Raw genomic sequence first — 24,328 nt, forward strand, 5'->3', positions numbered from 1 at the left:
TGCAACCTCATATATTGGTAATATAATGAGCAAAATACGCTTGGTTACCCTTGTGGAGAGACTCTATGAACAAGCTGACAACAGTGATTTTTTTCCCCTGCCCAGGTCAGGACTCACAGGTACAGTAACCATACTTGCTTCTTCCCGTACCGGGTTAGAACAGTTTCTCCTCATGAAAAGCCATTATTTAATTGGTGCACACAGCTGTTGACAGTTCCTCCTCAGGGAAAGCCATTATACAGCAGACAAGATTCTTCCTGCTAATGGAACTGCATTGCACGCAAGGCAGAGCACCTCAGCTGCATAATTAGCTTACCCCAATTTCGGTGTCACTAGGGAAGCAGAAACTGTCACCTCTTCAAGACCAAACCCCACAGATCAGAACTTTGACATTAAGCACAAAACTCCCCTTTCCTCCTGTTTCTTTACATTCTGCAGTGGCTTTCAACAGGTATGGCTGACCTTTATTTCTCTCCTCTCCCAAAATGGGCAAGGTGTCCCCAATGGAAATCAACCCTGCCAATGTTTTTCTGGACTCTTTTGCATATTAGTAGCATCACATTCTTTTAGGGTGAAAGGAAAGTGGCATTCTTTAAAAGGCAAGGTTCTTTTCAACTAAAAATAGTATGGTAAATACCAGCATAAACAAACTGTAGGCTTTTCTGCACTTACAGCCTGTTGGTGTAACTTGGAAAATGGGAGGACAACTCATTTGCCTGGTTTTCGTATAACGCTAAGCTATGGGTTCTTAAATCATGTCTTAGTATTATGTGTGAACCCTGCCCAGCAGCTAAACTATGGTTTCTTTACTGCCAACAAACCACATTCTGAAGCCATAGTTTGGGTCATGAACCATGGCTGTAAAGTGATTAAAAAAGGATTACCAAACAAACCACTGGATATTTTGGTAATATTCTTGTTCTTGGATGTAGGGGGAAAAACTTGGATTGAATTAAAATAATTTGACCATGTAAATTGTGCCTCTTTTTGTTAGCCCCCCCTTTTTTTACCCTTAGCACATCCTCAGGTATCTGTGGTCAACTCTGCAAATAGGAAGACTCATCTACCAACAGCAAATGAACATGAAAGCCAAAATTCTCACTAGAGGCCTCTAGCTGTGCAGAATGTATATATGGTATATGCATGCAGATGAGTGTAATCCATAAACCATGCATATTATGCTTTGCCCACTCCTTCTTTACGCAGTATCAGATTTTAGATACCTCTCTCTTTTTGATCAGAAAGACACATGTGGCCAAAGTGAAAGCATTTTGGAACAAATTGTTGCAAATCAAGGTTTCCACCACTAGAAGAAATGGAAGAAAATGGGTGATTTCTCATTCAGAGAGCATAGCTTTCCTTTGGTTATTTATTATCTGCACTACTAAAGCACCTGAAGACCTCACTGAGTAATATACTACACAATACCAATTATAATGAACTTACTTTCTCTCTCTCTCTCTCTCTCTCCCTCCACATTTTCCAGGACTCTAGAAAGCAAAGACGATGAGAGAGAGAGAGAGAGAGAGAGAGTTATTCTACTATAGAGAGTTACTAACATTGCACCTTTGAGCACAATGATGCCCTTATGGTCTTCCCCTGGCTCCCTCGAGGCCTCTGAGCCCCCCTACTCACTGACCCCTTGGTCATGAGGTGGTGAGGGAGGTTACCTTTTTCTCTTTTTAAAAATACATTGAGCTGAAGGAGGAAGTTGGAACAGTAACACTCTTTCCCCCTTCCTCTTTCAGTTGTATGTACTCAGATTAATTCTACTGGATTCAACTTTTACCCACTATCATGGGCCCGGCATAACGGGGGTGGAGTGGCAAGATGGCAGAGGAGGAGGAGGACTTTGAATGGACTGCTGCTTCCCATGTAGAGCCGCCAGGCATGCAGGACTCTGAGAACTCTCTTGTTCTGGACAATGACAGTTCTGCCCCTGAAGCTCTGGTTACTCATGAGGCAGCTCAGCCCAGTCAGGCAGTTGCCACCCCACCTGACACGCCTCCCCTACCCACCCCTGTTTGGCCACCTCCCCAGCTCATTGCCCCTCCCTCTGATGAGGAGGGTCCTGCTGAGGCAGAGCAGCCGCCCTCACCTCACTTACAGAGGTGCCAGTGCCAGCAAGAACAGCAAGGCAGAGCTCTCGGATGCCCGCACGCTCCCAACAGTGACACTCAGGTCACGCAAGCAGAGTGCCCGCCCAAACTTACTTAAGCCGGGTGATGGGGTGGGACTAGTTGCTGTGGCAACTTCTTAGTGCAGTGTAGTCGTGTCTAGTCTAGCCTAGTAATGATGCTGAATCCTGTGTAACCTGTAAGTTGATTCACAAAGCGCTCTGAACCAAAATCTTTTAATAAACCTATTAAAGAAAAGTACAGCTCTTCATTCATGAGTGACTTCAGGGTGTTTGGGCAGGACATCCACATCTGCTAGAAAAGTGAAGTGTGTGCATAGACACTTTTTCTTTCTGTGTCTTGGGAGCTGGGGAGTGACCAGGGAAGGGGGAGAGAAGTAACCAAAGGGTGGCACACATGGTACTCACTCAAAAATCCAAATATGCCCACAGGTCTAAAAAGGTTGATGGTCCCTAACATATATAAACTAATTTTCTTTTAATTGCGATAACTCAGAAAAAGTGCTTTAAGTTGGATTCCTGCATTGAGCAGGGGGTCAAACCTGGGGCCTTAAAGGCCCCTTCCAACTCTCCTGTTCTATGATCCTATGATTCTGTTACATATGTCACAGTCCCATTGGAAGGAATGGTCTGGGAAGTAGATCTACAAGATCCAACTTTTACCCACATCAATTGGAAAAGTGAAGTGTGTGTGTGTTTGCACAATTTTCTTCCTGTGTTTTGGAAGCTAGGGAGTGATTGGATTTTTTATCAGGGTGGGTCACAATTTTTTTAAAAAAAGGATATAAAAGAAAGATACATTTTTGTATCTTATTGATTTCAGTACTGTTTATTGTACACAAACTCTGGGTTGTTTTCAGCCCTGTCCTCAGCAGCATCCTACAAGGCCAGAGCCTCAGCACCTTTGATAGCTCCTAATATATAACCTGATCCAACAGAAGCTGGAGATTGACTGAGGGACTTAGTCCCCTCCTAGGCTCCATCCCCTGCCTGAGGAATGTGTCTCCTTAAAGGGATTAACTCCTCATCTGGAGCCAAGTGCTTCTACATCTTTCAGTGACTTCTCATCTGGTGTATTCCCTGCATCAGTAGCAGTTAGTGTGGTGCGGTGGAGCCACAGAGCCAGGCTCCCTAACCTGGAGTTACTGCAGCTTACCTGGATGGCATGGAGGAATGGGGGGGCGGCAGGAATGTTGAGGCTGTGCATAATATGCATTGGTAGAGTCAACACAGAGCTCCTGCCGGTGCATCTGTGGATCCCCAACCTCACTGCCATCCTGTCAGGCACACACACAAAGCACAGTCCAGGTAAGCCACAGTGACACCAGTTTTGCCCTACACCATTCATGGAATGGGGAATTTATGTGAAGGTCTTGGATCAGGGCCCACAGATCAATGGCTGCCAGCCTCAAGTTTGGTGCTCTGGTTGTGTTTTTCATCCAGCAGTACAGTGTCCATGAACTCGAACTGTTCATCCGCCTCCATCTCCAAGCGTTGGCTATCACCCAAGGCTAGGTCCATGACTGCTGGCATCTATTGCTTCTAATTCAGCTAGAGTGGGCCAACAGGCCAATTTTGAATTGAAAGGATATGGGCATCATGTGTTGAACCATATTCTGAGGTCACTCTCACCTCCTCATCTGCTAACCCCACACCTAGAATCTAGGTATAACATATAGAGCATGGTCATTTTGCTCCTCACAACCAACAGTTTAAATTTTCTAAACTCATAATGAGTTAAAAGGGAGCAGGAATCATAGAATCACAGAATCATAGAATAGTAGAGTTGGAAGGGGCCTATAAGGCCATCAAGTCCAACCACATTCTGGTTGGTATGGCATTGCAAGGAAGAGGACAGATGGGTTCTGAGATTATCTTACATTACTATTATTTCATTTATGAATCGCTTCCCTATGAAGTACATAACAATAACAATTGCACATATAAAAAGCATTAACTTGTCTCGCAATATGTCCTGGGCCCTATGGAACAGCATACTCCCCTAATGACTACTTTGCCCCTAGTTCAGCCCTCAAGCAAGGACTGTGATTTATGAAGATCAGCTTTTAATTAGAGGTCTATCACACCTCTAAAAGTATTAAAATGTCTTGGTCATAAGACACCCATACAATTGCACACAGGACAACAGCCACAGTGCTGTGGTAGTTGGAGTGCTGGGACTGGGAACAAGGAGACCCAGGTTGAATCCCCCACCCAGCCATGAAGCTCAGTTGGTGATGTTGGGCCATTCAACTTAACCTATTTCCAGGGGCTGATGTGAGCATAAATGGAGGGGGGGGACTAAGTACATCAGGGTAACTAACATGTGACCTTCTAGATGTCATGGGACTTCAACTCCTGTCATGCCTGATCATTGGCCATGCTGGCTGGGGCTCATGAGAACTGGAGTCCAACAGCATCTGAAGGGCCACAGGCTACCTCTCATGGACATTGTCCTGAGCTCTTTGAAGGAAGGTCAGGACTGAAAGATAATAAATAAGCCTCCACAGAGTAACATTACTAAAATAAGCAGGCACACAGAAAGAAATACATAGAATGAGACAGACACAGGGACAGTCCACCCACCATCACAATTACCGTAACATCTCACTCACATATAATCCACACAACAGTATTGCTCATATACACCACCCTGAATCCTGACATCTCCAGCTAAGGAAAAATAACAGCATCTAAAAACAAAGTCCACATGCAATAAATAAAATTAACAACTATCAGACACCTTAGATCAGCCAAAAATGATAGCCGGACATTAAAAATTATGAAAGGATGCGTAAACATCCATGTTTTAAGCTGGCATCTAAATGACAACAAATCCATCCAGAGCTTGGAAGTAACTCGTTATTTTTAATGAGTTACTTGTAATTCGTTACAATTTTAAATAACGAGTGGGTAATTCCATTACATTTGGCAAGTAACGGAACGACTAGTAATTTCCCCACTTTTCAGCTGCAACTTTAACGTTTCCACGTTAGGTTGGATGTTACTTGGGGGCAGGAACAAGGGAAAGTCAGCTCCTGGCTGTGATTGGTGAACACAAGACATGTGCCTCACACTGACTGGACCTCTGCGCAGACTCTCTCTTCCCTCGTGATCTGTGTTAGGAGGCACGAGGGAAGAGGTGAATAGGCAGGGCCTGCTAGCGTCTGAGAGGAAAAAATGGATGCTGGAGGAAACCCAGGGCAAGGACAACGGAGGAGAAGGCAGCAGCAGAATGGCGAAGAGCTGTGGAGGTGAGTGACAATGATGTGTGTGTGTGTGTGTGTGTGTGTGCGCATGCGCGCACGCTTCCTCTCGCATCCTGCCATCCTCCTTGCATGTCCTGCCCCCCACCGCCGCTTGTGCCCCCTGCCGTCCCCACAGAGTGTTCTGAACAGTTCTGCTGCACCCGCCGTCCCCCACCCCGCCTCTTGTTCCCCCCGCTGCTGCCAACGCCCCTCCTGCTGCCCCCACCCCACCTCTTGTTCCCCGCCACCGCCGTTGTACCACCACCTCACCTCTCATTTCCTCGCCGCCGCCCCTCCTGCCCCCCCAATGCTTCTCCTTACCTCGCTGCTGCCTCCGTGGCACCTTCTGCCCCCCGCGGCACCTTCTCCCCCCCCCACTGCCTCTCCTTACCTCGCTGCTGCCTCCTTGGCACCTTCTGCCCCCCCGCAGCACCTTCTCCCCCCCACTGCCTCTCCTTACCTCGCTCCTGCCTCCGTGGCACCTTCTGCCCCCCCATGGCACCTTCTGCCCCCCCCACTGCCTCTCCTTACCTCGCTGCTGCCTCCGCGGCACCTTCTGCCCCCCCACTGCCTCTCCTTACCTCGCTGCTGCCTCCGCGGCACCTTCTGCCCCCCCGTGGCACCTTCTGCCCCCCCACTGCCTCTCCTTGCCTCGCTGCCATGGCCACCGCACCTCCTGACCCCCCATGAACTTGCCTGTTATTTGCCCTGCCTCCAGGCTGGGGAGGGGTGAAGTTCTCTGCACAGGCTCAGAGGCACTTTGGCATGGCATCATCCTGCTTGGCTTCCATAGAGTTTGGGTGGGGGTGCCCCCTCCCCATTTCCTCAGTGACTTTGGGGGAGGGGCTGTTTCCCTCCCACTCCTCCGCACACCCTTCGCTGCCCGTCCACTGTTGTGGGGGGTGACAGGAGTTGCAGGTGCCTGCCACTTCTCCCCAGCACCCCTAACCTGTTTCTTGGCGCACCTTCCCAGGTGGGGGAGATCTTCTCTGCCACTGGCGCTGCCTTCACCAAGCTGGGCGAACTGACAATGCAGCTGCACCCCGTGGCCAACTAGCCAAGCGGAAGGCCTATGAGGACAGTGGGCTGTCCCTCCCCGCCAAGTCCCCCAAGAAAGGGGCCTGCAAGGGGCAGCAGCAGCCGCAGCAGCAGGGTGCCCCCTCTGCCCAGGGGTTGGGGGACCTTCCTGACCCCTCTACTCCAACTGTGAAGAAATAGAGCTGCCCTGCTCTGGCAAGCAAACCCCTCCCTTTCCCAGCCTCTGAATTTGAAACCACTTTCTAAAGCTTTGATCTGGATCCAGGACAAGACAAAAATGGTTATGCTATGCAGGGCCAGGCATTGCTCACATCATGCCACCTGCACTGCCAGAGTGACGGGATGAAACTGGGCTCACTAACTTTTAACCGAGGTTTTTCTTAGCTCTGGGTGAGACTTAGTTGCATGTCCCAAAAGAGAAACAACACTCTTTTTAAATATGTGTTCTGTCTCTGACTCTCACAAGCATATCACATAGGACATTTGCCACCCCCTCCATCAATCACAAGGCACTTCTGAAACTTCGGCCTACTTCTCTTCCTTCCCCCCCTTTTTGAACTCTTCCCCTTGTTCCCATGCATACCTGTGTGCTGTATTTATCCAGACAGAGCACTCCTGCCTTTTAAAATGCCGGCTAGCTTTTTATTGTATATTTATTTGAACTCCATCTTTCTTTTTATTTGTATTTTTGTCCTGTTTAATCACAAGACTGAATTGTATGTGGGACAAAAACTGTCTCAGTAATAATAATAATAATAATAAAAATAAAAAATCATTAGGCGTATAATAAATGGCTTAAGGCTGATTTTTTTGTTCTTGGCAGAGATGAGGTGAGAAGTAGGGTCCTTGCAGCTCCTCCTCTCAGTCCCCCAGCTCTCAAACTCATGTTCTGTGAGAAAGAGAGAGATTCCCAGTCCCAGAGAGAGACAACTCCTGTAAACCCCATTCTCTCCAACAGCATCCCCAGGCGGGGTACCTGTGAAGATCACCTCTTGTTGAAAAAAATCCATTTATTGCAGCTGAATATCTGGGCAATGTAAAATTAAAATGTTTAACTGATTAATCCTCTCCCTTTCAATAAACTGATCAATTACATTTCAATTGATTTGCTTATCACCAAGACTTCAAATCTATGAGAATTTCCAGAATATAATAATTAAAAGGAGTGCAAGACACTGAAGAATTCAATACAGAAGCTCTAGGGCACACAGTTAAAAAAAATCAAGGCTGATCTTTGTTATTGTTTCATGCATTCCCCAGTACAGTAACACACAAAATTACTCTAAAAACAATAAACAAGTGTCTCATATTAAAACTCATTCTTACCAATACAAATAGGCCCCACTGATTAATCAACTCTCCTTTTAGTTAATTAATCTGCTGAAAATTAAAGCTTGTAGCCCTAGAGTTGTTTTTTTTTTTTTAATCATTTGACCAGGAAGACAAGTACCGTTCAGTTCGCATACAGAGTTGAGATTAATCTGTTCTCATCACAGCCCAGGCTTGTGTATTTATGTGCAAGCCCTTTCTTGATGACATTGCCATGTGGTGACCAAAGCAAGGAGGAGAGAAGTCTCAGGCTGTGTGGTGCAGTCGCTGCAACACAATTGCTGCCTAGAAAAGAATGTGCAGCTGCAAAAAGCAGAAGCTCAAGTAAGCTTCAATAAGATGAACAGTGCCAAAGCTGCACAGGCTGCAATAGGCAATGTTGAGGGGTTTCATCATTACTGCTTTTTAGGAAGTGAAGGTCAACCACTGTCAGTGCCGCCCTGGGCTCCTACTGCGAGGAAGGGCGGGATATATATAAATATAAATAAATATATATATATACAGAAAGAAAGAAAGGAGAGATGTAAAGGGGAGTATTTCTTTAGATGTTACCCTACTTTCCATTTTTGCTTTCTATTTGCTTCTAGCCCTATTCTGTCACTCTCCAGTACACATGAAGAAGGGGCAGTGGGGGCAACTCCCAAACCTGGGTGTTGCGCCTCCAAGTTAGTTACTTAGAACTAGGTATGCCTTTCCTATCTACGATGTATTTCCATAAATGAAATAGCTTTTCTTATTTTACTAAGTCTTAAGTCTCAGTGATCTCAGTGCAGGGTAAAAGCCTGCCACAAACACACACATTGGCACACACAAGCATCATAGACTGTTGACAATCTCTGCTAATATCTATACAAATGTACATAACATGCATCACCTGAACTCACATGATCTAGAGTTACCTTAGATCTTGCAAGATTTGCAAATGAGAAGCAATAGGGTTTTATATTAGTTCTGATTGTCTATTGGGCTATCATAGGTTATATTTGTTTTCATTTTCTATGGCAAAAACTCCAACTTCAGTGGAATTTATGTGATGTGTTCTAATCATTTGAATTTGGCTAATGAATGCTTTATTCTTTCATCAGAACTTTAGCAGTAGTACTAAAATATTAATAAAAAAGAAAAGGGAAAGAAAAAATACTTTACATACATCATTCAGCTGTATTGCTAATTATAGATATAGATATAAAAGATAAACGGCATTTTGTCAAAAGTATTTTTGTCTACATTTTATACCTCATCCTTGGTTTTCCAAGCTTGGCATGGAATGCTTCTCATACAGAATTAATTTGAAATGCTGCATATTTATTATCATAATCATCATATTCAAAATAAAAAATATATGTACCGCCTTCAAGTTGATTCCAACTTATGGTGACCCTATGAATAGGGTTTTCATGAAGCTGAGAGGCAGTGACTGGCCCAAGGTCACTCAGTGAGCTTCATGGCTATGTGGGGATTTGAACCCTAGTCTCATTTTGTTCTCACAACAACCCTGTGAGATAGTAGGTTAGACTGGCCCAGGCAGGGTTATTTAGTGAGCAAAAATGATGCAAATAGGATCTCTTTTAATTGTGCTATCGACCTACTTACTTCCACTCTGACTGGGGGATCTTGCAGCATGGGGAAGAGATGGGGGCACATCACAGCTGAAGTTCACCCATATAGAAGCATTATCTCTTGTTTATTACAGAGACGCCTGTTGCAGGTTTTGCTGCTGAGAGCAGCAGTCAGTTAGTGTGGCCACTTGAGTCACAGCTTGTTGATCCTGAGGAGGCAAAACTAGAAAGTGAGGTTCAGAAAGGAGGCCCTGTGCACGAGGAGGAGGAGAGCATGAAGCAGTGCCAGTTGCCCACAGCCACATCTGCAGAACAGCAAGTACCATGGTTTGGCTTTGAGAAAGCTTGTACATTTGTGAGCCAGAGTGGGAAAAATGTTGTTGTACGATGCAATTACTGCCTTCCAAGGATCAAAAATCTGAGATCAGCTGTTTCCTCCTCATCCAATGTGAAGAAACATTTTGAGGTAAGCCTTTGTCATGCTGGTCCTCCAAGAGTGTCCATTGTCTATTTATGTTTAAATTGTGAAGTTCCTCTTCCATTTTTTCTTGGATTCATGCTTTGTTCTTCTTCCTCAGAGGGCACACCCTGAGAAGCTGAGAGCAATTGAAGAAGCAATAAAGGCAAGGAGATGTGGCCTTCCTGAACCAATGCATGACACCCCTCCTCCCAAAATGCTGAAGCAGCAGCATTGAGAGGTGGGGATCTGGCAGGGAGCCTGTCACCCAGAGCAATCTCGACAGGAGAATCATTGATTTCATTGTAGAGGAGACATTACCACTTCAGACTGTGGACAAACTATCATTCATTAACCTGGTTCGCATTGGACTCCCCAAAGATCTCACCATCATATGTGCCAAGACTCTGAGAGACAGAATTGAGAAGAGAGCATGCCACATGAGAGAAACTCTTGCAAACCGAATGGGTGCTGTTGCATATATAGCAACCACTGCAGATTGTTGGACCAATGGCAAGAAGAATTACTGGATCAACCCAACTACCCTGAAACGTGAGGTCGGGGCCTTGGCTTGTAAGCGTCTGAAGGGGCGCCATACATACGATGTCCTTTCAAAAGCACTGCATGATGTACACGTGCAGTACAGGATCCACAACAAAGTTATGTGCACTACTACAGACAATGGCTCCAACTTTGTGAAAGCGTTCAGAGTTTTCATGGCCAAAGAACCAGTGGAAGCTGCAGGCACCAGTGACGATGATGGTGATAACCAGGAGGAGGAGGAGGCTGAGGTGGAGTTTGTGCCTATCTGTGAGATCCTGGACACAGGACCTGAGGCAGAGGAAGAAGCTGCAGACTCAGGAGAGGATTTTGTTTTACCACCACACCAGAGATATGCTAGCCACACCCTCAACCTTGTGGCAACACAAGACATAGAGGCCATGCTTTCTGACTCCTCCAAAAGTAGTCTTCTTGGTCCTTTCAAGAAACAGTTTCATTCCTTGATGGGAAAGTGCAGCAAGTTGTGGTCCAAGCAGAACCAGTCAGCCCAGATTGCTGAGTATATCCGTGCGCAATGTGGTGTGTATCTGAAGGTACCGAATAAGACCAGGTGGAATTCCACCTTTGATGCGTTGAAGCAACTACATGAGCTCCTGTCAACTGTGCCACTAAAAATGCATGCCATAATGGACCGCTGCTCCTTGTCCAGGATCACAGCTGCTGAGACTGAAGTGGTACAGGAATACACAGAGATTATGGAGCCACTAGCCCAGTCCCTAGATATCCTGCAACGGGAGAACGGGAGTTCATGGGGTATTTGCTACCAACGCTCTGCAATCTGGACCGCAAGTTAGAAGGACTGGAAAACAAACCTGAGAGGTACACATACTGTTTTCAGCTGCTGAGAGGTGTGCGCGAAGCCCTAAGAAAGCGGTTTGCAGCTATCTGGGAGGACAAGAGGTTTCTTCTGGCAGCCTGCCTACACCCTTGCTTCAAACTAGATTGGCTGGAATCATGTCAGGTCACCACCCATACCAACAAGTAAGAACATTAGGGAAGCCCTTTGGGTGGATTACTCCAAGGGAAATGTTGTCTCAAGGGAGGCATCAGAGGGCTTAAGGTGGTAGGCAGGGGCTGGGCCTTTTCTTCCTGGGGCTCCTCATCACAACTTTGGGTTGCTGCAGGTAATCCTTAAGGGTCTGCTGTGCTGCCCCATGAGTGTGGTGACTTGGTCACCTTCCTACCTTCCATGTCATCATCCACAGGCTCAGGCTGGACCCTGAACCAAGGGACATGACAAGCATCAGGAAATGAAGAGCAGATGATGGTTTCCTAACATATGTGTTAACATATCCTCTCTCTTTCTTAGATACACAATGGAAGCCTTGTGGAAAGCTGAAATAAAGATGGGTGTACTTAATGAGGACAGTGATCAGTCTTCAGATAAAGACCAGGAAGGAGATGACTTAGAAGATGACTTCTTTAACTTTCTGCCCCAGGGCAAGAAGTCAGCAGTGGACACTGCTGAGGAGGAACTGGTGAGGTACCTGAGATCTCCCAGCAGGGAAGTGTCATCACTCCATGGCTTTCCACGTGTGCTTCGGTGTTTTTTGCAGCACAACACAGGCATGCCTTCAAGCGCCGCAGTAGAACGCCTGTTCAGTACTGGTGGCAACGTAATGACTGTAAAAAGACATTCCTTGTCTGACATGCTCTTTGAGCATCTTGTTCTTTTGAGACATAACAGAAACATATTATAAAAGCATTTCGAGTGTAAAATTTGATTTCAAGAGTTGGGGTATCTTCATTGCTTGGGGGGATGTGAGATTCTGTTATGCCATTATGTTAATCTTATGGATAATTTTTTTTATTCTACTACCCCCTGTGTGTGTGTGTTTATTTTTAATATTGTTTTAGGCTTCTTAGATGTGCAGCAGCCAAGGCCAGCACCTTGTAGGAGTTTTTTTAAAAAAGTAACTGAAATGTAATTGTAGTGATTACTTTTGAGAAAAAGTAAAGTAATCAGTTACTTTCAGAGCAATTGCAATTGTAACGGTAATTACTACTTTTTTGGGCCAAGTAATTGTAACTGTAATTTATTACTTTTTAAAAGTAATCTTCCAATCTCTGAATCCATCATTAAGATCTGCTCATATTTCAGAAGAGATATTCCATATATAACCAGGGTGCCCTCACAGAGACTCTCATGTTATCACATAGTGTATAGCTAAGAAGTGCCTCCCCAAAAGATCTTAACATCTGGGCAGGACTATGTAGAGAGAGGTACTTCTTCAAGTAGTCCGGTCTAAGTCATTCAGGACTTTGTAAATCACTAATAATACCTTAAATTCAGACAGGAAATAGGTTAGTAGCCAGGTCAATTTCTTAAGAACCAGTGTGACATGGCTCTGGTTAGCTACCCCACTCAGTAGTTGAGTTTCTCACTAAATTGCACTAGGTGGCCTTTCTGTATCATCTTCAAGAAAAATCCCATGTAAAGTGCATTACAATAATTAAAATGTGTTATTAGAGTGTGAATTACTGTCCTAGGAATGGCCACAGCTGACCAAACAGCTGAAGCTGGCCAAAGGTACTTCACTAGGGTTGCCATATTCCAGTTCCACAAATCCGGGCAGGCTAATTTGCATATTATGTAAATTATTTGCATATTATGCAAACTATTTGCATTTTATTTGCATATTATGCAAATATTTGCATATTAATATTTGGATTGTCCAGTTGTTTGGCTTTTGTGCCTAGGAATTACCACCAAAAACTGGGGAAAGATGTGAGAAATCTTTTTTTTAAAAGCAACATTTTCAGCCTTAAATGCCTAGACTAGTTTCCAACACTATGGAATATTTATTGATTGATTAAGAGGATTTATATCCTGCCCTTCTGCTGTTAAAAACAGAGCTCAGCACAGCTTACAAATATAATAAAAACAATACAAATACACAATCAATATAAAAACATAATAAAAACACAAAATAGCAACAAACATAAAGTAAGTCAGGGCAGCAGTACGGTTAACCATATACGATATATTTCAAAGATGTAGTGGGTGGAGAAAAACAAGAAGCCAAAATGTTAGGAAAAGGAGTCTTTCACACCACATGCTCAGTTCTAAATACTGTTGCAGCAAGTTTTACAAGTTCCTCCAGTATTCCACTGGTGCAGGCACTCAGACATTCAAAGTATCTGTATGTTTCTTAGGTTTTATAAAAGCAGAGCTTTGCTTAACTCAAAATTTCTTCTCCCTTTGATCAACCACATCTACACAGGTTCCACCTCCATACTCAAAAGGAAACTGGGCCTGGAAGTGTGCAACAACCCCACACATACCTTGCTGATTAGATTACCAATGCCAGGATGTCTGTCTTATCGACTACTCTCCTGCTCCCCGGGCATCATGAAAGACCCAGTCCTGGGCTCAGAAAGAAAATAAATATCTGGTCCTCTTCAAAGTATTGATAAGCCTCTTGTTTTAATTAAAATAATAATTATAAATTCTTGCTCTTATCACTAATGGGAGTTAATTATCTTGCATATGCTGCTGTTGCTTCTATGGCTGTAACGGAGTGAGGTTAAAGATAAGTGAAATGCAAATAGGAAAAAAAAACACAGAAGGCAGTAACACTTTCCTAAATATAATACCATACCAACCACAACAAGATTCCTATGAGTAAGGCAGAAAACTCAGCATCCCACAACCAGTCAGGATTCCTAACCAAAAACCAAAAATATGATAAACGAAGAAATATTTATATAAGTATGACTATCAAATATATTTATTATTTACACAAACTGTAAAGATATTTATAATGCAATCCTAGGTTTATTTATTCAGAAGCAAGTCCCAGTGTATTCAGTGGGGCTTACTCAAACAGGGACAGACATGCAACCTCAAGTGATAAGCAACTTCATTCACACAACCCAAAATTCCCAATCATGCCACTTTACGCTGTTTTGCAACTGTTTATACTTGTTTTTATGGTTATTGGATTTTAAATGGCTTTATTTCTTGTTGTGAGCTGCCTTGGTTTCCAACCCTACATCACAGGGTTGTTGGAAAGACTACACACACACACACTGCAGATGTATAAATACATACAGCCCATATAATAGTTTATTGTCAAACCAGTTGGTCATTGCAGAAAAATCAGTATTAGTTTTTAAAAAATTAGTATTAGTTTCCTACAGAATAAAAACTGTAATACCTAAGTAAGCCCTGCCTACTTGCTTTAAAATAGGACTGGACGGGGGGGGGGACAGAAAGAAAAAACAAACACAATTCTTTTTTACATTCACTCCAAAGTCCCATTGATTTTCAGCACATTCATAACCATGTCTACTCAAAAGTAAGTCCTATTGAATTCAATGGGATTTACTCTGGGCATATGGGATTAGCATTGCTTTTACAAAAAGCAAGTATTGGGAAGGTTTTCAAAACACTGCCCAAGATCTGACTCCTGCACACAAGAGGAAAAGAAACTGAAATGTATATACTTACCCAATTTATGAGATTTTCAGATAAACGGGGGGTGGGGGGAAACCACCATTTTGTTTTCTAGACACTGCCTCAGGTCAATGAAACTGAAACAATCCTGGCTTCACTGATTGGCTGCAATCCTGAATGGGCGGAGTTAAAGCTACGAAGTGCTATCGTACTGTATACAGTACTGTTTAAAGAAAGATTTAACAGTCGGGGGGGCGGCTGACATTTTTATGTATATCTCGAGAACTGGACCACCTAGAAACTTATTTTTTTTTAAATTAAAGCTGAGAATCCGGGCCACCTAAGCGGCTAGCCGGGTGCCTGGTGGCATGCAAAGAAGCTGGGTAAAACCCAGCTAACCGGGCAATATGGCAACCCTATACTTCACACTACTGAAGATACTTTATACTCCAGTGACAGAGCTGGAGAACCCAAGAGTGTTCCCCAGATTATGCACCCATTCCTTCAAGAGAAGTGCAACCCCATAAGAACAGGTCATCTGCCTAATTCCCAGACCCAAGAACCACCAAGCTATTGTCATCATTCTTTTTATTGTTATTTATGTGACCTTCTGGAACCATCCCTGTTAGTAAGAGTGGAACCACCGTGACAGCAAGCCCCTTACTCCCAACCGGTAGTACCGATCCAGTAAGATACTGTAATGGGAAGATCCAGGTAATGGCTTAAAGCAGTCGTTCCCAACCTGGGGGCCGGGACCCCCAGGGGGGCCGTGAAGTAATCCAGAGGGGGCCGTGAACAGTAAAAAAAATGAATTAATTATTAATTGTTTAAAAGAAGTCTTCACTCCTTCGACACTGTCTGCTTTCCACTGACACTGCAGATGACACCTCCCCCTTGCTCCAAACGAGAGGAGAGGCCTTTTGCTGAAGCACCAGAGCGTTTTTCAGGTGCACTAAGGACAGGCATCTGCCTATAAAATACATGGCAGATGCCAAAGGAGGCTGAGGGTGGGGCTACCAGGAAGAAGAGGGGATTACTATCACTGATTCCCGTCTCCTTGCACTGCCGCTACTGACAACATCCTTACTTAGAATGAGAGGAGAGGGGCTTTTGTGAAGCAAAAAGAAGCAAGGCTACAAAGAAAGGCTGCTTTCCCCCTTCCTTCCTGGCAGCCAGCCTGCCTCCCTGGGGGGAGGGGGTCACAAAAAAAGTTCAGGTTATAAAGGGGGTCCCATGCTCATAAAGGTTGGGAACCACTGGCTTAAAGAATGCATATAATGTGCTGAAATCATTTACATATGCTTAGATTTGCTCAGAAGATGCTTAAGATTGATTGAAGTAGTGTATAAAGTTTGCTATAGGTACAAAAGCCAACAGTAAAACAGGAGTAGTTTGAAGTTCCCCCCTTCAGAGTTGGAGAAAAAGCATTTTAAAAAGACAAGCATTTCTGTACCTCCAGGAAATCTGGGCATACAGCCAAGATAGTAGATTCAAAATAAACAAGTGTGCATTAGAACATAAACAATGAAGAGAACAGGAAAATATATGCGTAAGATTTTCTGAACGGCCAGCAGTAACCTGGCCAATTCACCTATGAATTGATATTAATTTCTGAAAATATCTGTGTTTATAAAACAGAAGTTTATGATAACAGAAAGGTGTGTGTTTGTAACACTGTCCCATGAGAATGTTTATGACAAATCTGTGGGAATGAATTCATGAGACAAGACCACAGGAACACGCCTTCCCATAGAAAAGAAAGTGTATAAAAAGCCAGGTTTCATAACTCAGGGCTCCCTCACCACTGCTAGAGGGGGGGGGGTCGAAGAAAGCAGGAGCACCATCCATCTATTCCATCCATAACATCTGATTGGTGTTGTATTATGACTTGTGTTTCTATGTCCTTAGTACTTTGGCTCTGTGATATGACTTAGAGTTTAACTCAGTCCTTCAACTATCGTAATTTGTTTTAATTAGGATGTGCCTTCAGAGTTTTACACTTTGATGTCAAATGGATATCCAGCAATTTCTTTTATGCTAATATATATTTCTGTTTTCTGTTTCTGCAATGATAGCTAAGGTCACCTAGAATGCATTGTATTAGTTGTAGTGTGCAAGATATGAATAAATAGCATATATTATAAAGACTGTTCTGTTGTCTGAAGTCTGACTCCCAAAAAGAAAATTTCTGGTACCTTTCAAGACCCATGCATTCTTGAGTGGAGTCTCCTTTATTCTCTACCTACACTATACAACTGCTGTTGATAACCTGTGAGCTTAGGTGACCTAATGTTCGATATACAAGGAGTCTGTGTAGATATGGGGGAAGGGAGAAAGCAAGAACCCTCAACCATATGCATACATTAGCAAGGGGGTAGTCTTGCGGGTAACAATGCCATAATCAATGGTATCAAAAGCCACTGGGAGGTCCAGGAGAGTCAACAGTGTTGCATTCCTCCTGTCTCTCTTCCAGAAAAGGTCATCAGGGTGACCAAAGCAGGGCCCAAAACCAGACTGAAATGGGTCAAGACAATCTGTGTCCTTCACGCATACACAAACACACACATAGGTTTTTGTCCTTATGCAAAATCCTGAAACTCACACATGCCATACGAAGGCACCTTATAATTATATCTGTATATCTAACTGTAAGATTAGGGCTATCTAGAAACTGAAGGTGCAATAGGGGCCATAGGAAGTGGCCTAGGTATGGAACAACACTTACATGGCTGGAAATTCACATACTTGCCGGTGGAAAATTCTACCAGTGAAGGTGTTCCACCAGTGATGCCCCATCAACAGGGCAGGGGAAAAGGCATCTTGGGGGTGAATTGGGGTTGGTATGGATACACCATCTCCAAAACCCCTTCATCTCCCTGACATGCCAACAAAAACTGTGTAGCCCTACCCAAGCCCTGGAGCTTACATAGTTAATTCCCTCCCATCAATGGGATGAAAGAGGAACACACACCCCTCCTGCTGGGTTCACAGCAGGGTAATAAATGTGGTGGCTGCTTTGCCAATGGATCTCCTCACCCCCACCCAGCCATGTAGCCAGCCTTCCTTCTTAGATGGGGCAGCCACATTTGTAGATGGTGCATTTGGGTGGGAAGATGCATAGTGCCAGCCAATTCCCCCCCCCCCGGTGGAGAGGACGTGAGGTCCAGGCCATCGAGAGAGTGTTAACCTGCTTGACTTAAGTTTAATCTGTTGAAGTATCTCACCCTTTTTTGAGACAGCCTCAGGAATACCAGGCTCAAAAGCTTGACTTTGCCTATAGCTACAGTCTCCTTTCACCTGTGGTCTGTCCCTGTGTTCTTATTCCTCATGAACTGAACTACTTTGGTAAAGACAGCAAGCTCCTGAGCTTGGCTTTGATGCCGCATTAGGCATCTAAATTTTAGGTTCCACCCGAAAAACAAACTTGTCCATGCTACAAGTTTAGGAAAGGCACAGAGAAAATAAATACTATTGGGTGTGTTTGTTAACTCCTCCTTGAAAGCGGGGATGTGCTAGAATTTTGCTCAATTCAGATTTTGTACCAACTTTTCCATTAATTCGCTTATTCTCTGTTGTTGAGATTGGATTTTAATGTAGCAAATTTTAATGTGGCTATTTTTGAAAATGGACTTTTGAAAAAAAATCTGCCTCTAAAAGATTGATTCTAAGAATGATAATTTATCAGTTTTTGCTATGAGAATAATTGCCTTCAAAATATTGATTTTTTAAAGAAATATATATATTTTCTTCAAACTATTGATATTTTCTTTAAAATATTGATAATATTTATATTTTTTCTTAGCAAAAAACCTACAGATTGATAAAAGCAGCGGCTAGCAGATATAGAACAAACTCAAATCGATGCCAGCCTGTTAGGTCAATGGAATGCTTTCAAACCAGCACCTGCCAATGGATTCCATCTTTACTTGAGAGTCCCTCCTTCTAGTCTTCTTCCTGGCCTTTAGATGTTCCTTTCTGTTGGACAATCAAGGGAAAACATTTTTTTACTGGTTGCTGGGTTGATTTTTCTGTCCAGAAACCCTGAAAAGGTCTCACACTGAGCTGCACATATTGGGAAAATCAGAAATTAGGCTTGAGTTACAACCTAGGTGTCCAGCAAGCTACCCAGCCAGCTAACTGTACTGCGCACAGCAATATTTCTCTTCCTCTAGGGCTGTTTTCATCATTTGCCATTAAGTAATCAAGAAAAAAGAAAGGGGGAAAGCCCTCCATGATTATGAGTATAGTGAGTGCTTTAAAAGAGTAAAGGGTAGCCATTTTTTTATATCACTTGAAGTTATCTCTTTATTTTACCCTTTAGCAATAAGCACCCAATCTTGCTCTACTCATCATAATAACTGCAAAATAAACTCTTCTTACTGCAGGCAAACAAACATGCTTCTTTATTGCTGGCGGTGTAGACATCACAACTGAAACTGAAACCGAAAAGCTGAGCAAAGGAAAGTCCAAGGGGTGGAGTCTTCTAGCCCATAATACAAAGTATTATGTATAATACAAAGTAATATTTAACTCTTTAAGGGTCATGTTACTATACAGGCTGTTTTTCAGGATCACTTAAGTGATTAAGTGGATGACAGCTAGAGCGGAAGTGGCGAAAGCCATGCTGTGAGCCTGATCGGGCATGAGTAAAACATCATAACCTCCGTGCTGAGAGGCACATGTTACCAAATTCTTCCAAGCTACACAGAAGTGGATTGGATGGCAAAAGACCAACCAAAATTGTGTTTGCATTTTGATAAATTTGTAGGGCAGTACAATATGTCAGAGAGGAGTTCAGGTCTCCTGCTCCCCTGGTGCATACACTATAGCTGCCCAGTTTTTCTGCTTTTTAAAGTTTAATAGAAAAATCTGTTGGCTATAGGTACATTCTTAAACTGCAAGGTTTGTTGCCTGTTAGTGAATGTTCCTGCTTTTAAGTCTTGGAGGTAAGAAATGGGATTCTGTGCAAGATTCTGAGAATGGATTGCTCATTTGCATGCTTATTGAATTCAGTGGGATTTACTCCCCTGCAATCATGCTTAGGATAGGTGAAACTGACCACAAGGGATGGAGAGGGGGGAGGGGAGCAGGCAGGAGGGGGAGGAGGGTAGGTTTGATCATTTGCATGTTTATTGAGTTCAGTGGATTTACTCCCATGCTGTCATGCTTAGGATAGGTAAAACTGACCATGGGGAGGGAGGCCTGGAGTGGGCAGGGGAGGAGGAAGAAGGAAGAGGGGAGGAGAGGAAGAAGGGAGGAGGAAGGGAGAGGAGTGGGGAAGGAGAGGAAAGGCAGGTCTGATCATTTGCATGCTTATTGTGTTCAATGGGATTTACTCCTGTGCAATCATGCCTAGGATAGGTAAAACTGACCATGGAGGAGGAGGAGAAGGAGGGGAGAGTGGAGGGAAGGAAGAAGATGGAGAGGAGAGGGGGAGGGGGAAGGAGGGAATTAGAAGGGGAGGGGTGAAGGGGGAAGGAAGGGTCAAAAGGGAGGGGAGGGGAGGGGAGGGAGGGGGAGGGGAGGGCAGGTTTGATCATTTGCATACTTATTGAGTTCAAAGGAATTTACTGTCATGGAATCATGCTTGAAAATGAAATGGACTGCCTTCAAGTCAATTCCGACTTATGGCAACCCTATGACTAGAGTTTTCATGTTAAGCGGTATTCAGAGGTGGTTTACCATTGCCTTCCTCTAAGGCTGAGAGGCAGTGACTGGCCCAAGATCACGCAGTGAGTTTCATGGCTGTGTGGGGATTTGAACCCTGGTCTCCCAGATCATATTAGGATAGGTAAAACTGACCATGAGGGAGGGGGGAGGGGAGGGGAGGGGAAGGAAGAGGAGGAAGGGGAAGGAGGGGATTGGAGGGGGAGGGAGGAGGGGGAGGAATGGAGAGGGGAGCGGCAAGAGGGAGGGGATAGGAGCAGGTTTGATCATTTTCATGCTTTTTGAGTTCAGTGGGATTTACTCCTGTGCAATCATGCTTAGGATAGCTGAAACTGACCTGGGGAACGGGCAGGGGGAGGAGGAGGGCAGGAAGTGGAGGGGAGAGGAGGAGATAGGGTGGGTGGGCACTGAAACCCCTTTCTTTTCCAAAAGGAAAACATTGTGAACTGTTTTTTTTTTTTTTAGGGTTTCCCCCACCTTTTTATTCTACAGCAGGTACATGTAGTCTCCCACCCAAATTTAAACCAAAGCTGTCCCTGGCCACATCCACACCAGACTGTTATTTCACTTTAGGCAGTCATCGCTTCTCCCAAAAAATCCTGGGAAGTGTATTTAGTGAAGGGTGCTGAGATTTGCTAGGAGATGCCCTGTTCCTCTCACAGAGCTCCAGTTAGAGTGATTGACTGTTAAACCACTCTGGCCGCTGGAGCTCTGTCAGCAGAATAGGAGTCTCTTCTCAGCACGCTTCACAAACTACTCTTCCCAGGATTCTCTGGGGGAAGCCATGACTGTCTCACATGAAATCAAAGTCTGGTGTGGGTGTGGTCTCCTGATTAGCCAAGCCCAGCAGCTGTGAGTCTGGCTTTTAGAACACTGACAGTTGGTTCTTACTGAGCATGCCCTGCGTTATCATTGGCTTCAAGCCAAAATTTCTTAAATTAATTAAAAATCAGCCAGGCATTATTTTAATTTTTAAACTGCAGAAGATGAAGGTCAGAGTATGGGGCAAAGTCAGGAATAGGATTACAGGTACCCAGTAAACATGGCTGATTTTAAATTAATTTCAACAGACTATGAGTACTCTGACAGAAAAAAATCCTAAAGGAGTCTGGAGTTTTTTTCTCTCTTTTTACACTTTGAACTCTCTATTCTCTCTGACTGTTTTGTGTATCGCCATGAAAATTGACAGGGTTGTTAAGCAAGCGTTTCTGAGTTCAGGACTATAAGTTTTGTAAGGTTTTATTTTGGAATGAGCTTATGGGAAGATCAGAATGGCATGTGGGGGGTATTTTCAATTTAACATTGCAGAATGTGAAAAATCCATGCTGACTATAATACATGCTGACTCTCGTGGCTGTATAATGCTACATTATCACTGCTTTTTTGAGATTGTATTTACCAATACAGATTTCCACTACCTCTTTTTTTGCTGCCCATGGCAATCTTTTGTACTGACACCCTTGGCACTTTTATCAAGGTATGAGTACCGGAACCTCATTTTTACACCCCCCCAAAAAAGCATTGTGTGTTATTAAATGCATTCTTATAAACACTGCCATAGGGGAAACTGGACATGTTCCCACTTTGCACAGCAGACAAAATAGCGAAGAACATTAGGTGTTATTAGCTAGATCCTTGCTCTTTTAATGTATGATTCTTCTTTATGCTAAATCTGCCTTTTACCTGTTGGGTTTGCAAGATGAGTGCCACTGAAACCGCAGAGGTAACATTTGCCCTGTTCCTCGGGGACCAAAGCTGTAATGCTTTCATTCGCAGAAAGATTGTCACCATAATTGGCTATATGAAAATGTACATGCTCTCATTGGTCCTTGGCTATGGGAAACTTTATGTCACCATCATCAGATTTTCCAGGTAATCGTGGGAGCCTATCTATTATCAGGAAGAGAATCTCTGATGCTGTTGGAAGGTGGATTGTATATAGGAAGGTGTGGCATCAGAGACATGCTGCCAGCTTGGGTCCTGAGTACATAGCCAGCAAGCCTGCTTTGTTGTAAAAGTGAACTGTGGACTCTCACAGAATAAAAAAGGTCACAGAAACTTTGCAAGATATGACTTAAACAAGATGAGTGTGGTATAATGGTTACTGTGTCAGAATAGGACTAGGACAAACCTATGTTCAATTTCCCATTAACAACAAAGCTTGCTCAGTGACCTCACAGAGTTGCTGTGGGAGTAAAAGGGATGTGGGGAGAACCAGGGAGGCCAGCCTGAACTCCCTGAAGAAAATGTGCACTCTAGAACAATGGTTCTCAACCTGGGGGCCAGAAGTAATCCAGAGGAGGTCGCGAACAGTAAAGAAATGAATTATTTATTATTATTTTTTACAAAAGTCTTCACTTCCTGGACGCTTCCTGGATGCTCCCCACTGCCACTGCAGATGACACCTCCCCCTTGCTCCAAACGACACCTCCCCCTTGCTCCAAATGACAGGGGTGGAATTTTGCTGAAGTGCCAGAGCATCTTTCAGGTGCATAGAGGGCATGAATCTGCCTATAAAACACGTGGCAGAAGCCAAAGGAGGCTGAGGGTGGAACTACCAGGAAGAAGAGGGGATTACTATCACCAGCTACCAGCTCCTCACACTACCACTGCTGATGACGCCGTTGCTCAGAACAAGAGGAGAGAGCTTTACTTGAAGCAAAAAGAAGCAAGGCTAAAAGGAAAGGCTGCTTCCCCCTTTCCTTCTTGGCAGCCTGCCTGCCTGCCTTTCTTGGCTCCTGCTTCGTTGTCACCTCCTTTTAAAAATTATTCTTATTTGTGAGAAAACCCAGATCTCACCTTCAGCCCAGATGGAACTAAGGAGCAGTTAGGAAGCTCAGGACTTGCTCACCCCCCATCTCTGAAGCTAAGTGTATGTGCCAGCATCCCCCCTTTCTTCCATCTACACTCTGCCCCCCCAGTCTCTCTCTCCAAGATGCTACAGCAATTAAGGGCTTCACCCTTCCCACATGCCCAAATACATGCACACCTGCAGATGCTTGCAGGAGGGGCAGGTGTGTTTATGTATGTACGTGTGCTGATCTGTTTTCTGCTCCACTCTCATTCCCCAAGTGCATGCTAACCAAGTCATCAGTTCTGATGATCATCCCAGGGGCTGAAAGCAGGGGTGGGTGGGGATCACAAAAAGTTTTGAGCTTACAAAGGGGACCCTGTACTCATAACCCCCCTCCTCAATCTATCCATCCTTTGCAGTCTAGCATCCCGACCACTACCGCACTGCTGCTTCTTGATTTATTATTTGATACATCTGACTTATTATTTTGATATATTGTTATTGATTTGTTATGATGGTGTTGGGGCAGTTATATGCAATCCCAGTTTCAATACTGTTTGAGCCTGAAAAAGTTTCAAGCAGACATACTGCTTTGTTTCAAATCTGCACATGTCATGTGCCATAGCTTCTTGCTGAAATCCTGTAACTGCTCATACCACAAATGTTCTGGGGTCAGGGAGTTGTCTTGCTTTTGTTGCACTATTGCGCAAGAGTATCCCTGAAGATGGCAGTGATGCACAACACTGGAGAAGCACCACAACACAACTAATAAAGGGGAATGAATCCACCCACTCATGGACTATTATTTTCAATGACATGTTGTAGAATACACCTGCAAAAAAAACACTGGTATGGACAGGCCATAAGTTATTTCTATGGGTCCACTCTGAGTACAACTAACATTAGGTGCCAACCTGTGCCTTTAATTCTTTAATACCAGCCAAACATTCAGCAGTTTTTGCTAGCATTGGAAATCCACTCCTCCCAATGAGTCTTTCGCCTCCATTCTTGTGAGTAATCCAGTTAGTTTTAGGCCTGCCATGACACCTGGCTTTGAGAAAGAGACTCGTCCTATAGCATATGAGTGTGCACATGCTTTTTCCTCTGCAGAGTGTGTGCACTGGGCTTTGAAAAAAGAC

At 44.0% G+C, this 24,328-nt stretch overlaps 1 long non-coding RNA gene across 1 annotated transcript in view; it reads right to left on the minus strand.

Annotated features, from left to right (window-relative positions):
* Positions 1–24,328, minus strand: part of LOC133384288 (uncharacterized) — a 114,993-nt gene that overhangs the window by 19,369 nt on the left and 71,296 nt on the right. The gene's annotated exons all lie outside the window — the stretch shown is intronic.

Source organism: Rhineura floridana, chromosome 4 (assembly GCF_030035675.1).
Source record: "Rhineura floridana isolate rRhiFlo1 chromosome 4, rRhiFlo1.hap2, whole genome shotgun sequence".
In the NCBI taxonomy this organism is placed as follows: Eukaryota; Metazoa; Chordata; class Lepidosauria; order Squamata; family Rhineuridae; genus Rhineura; species Rhineura floridana.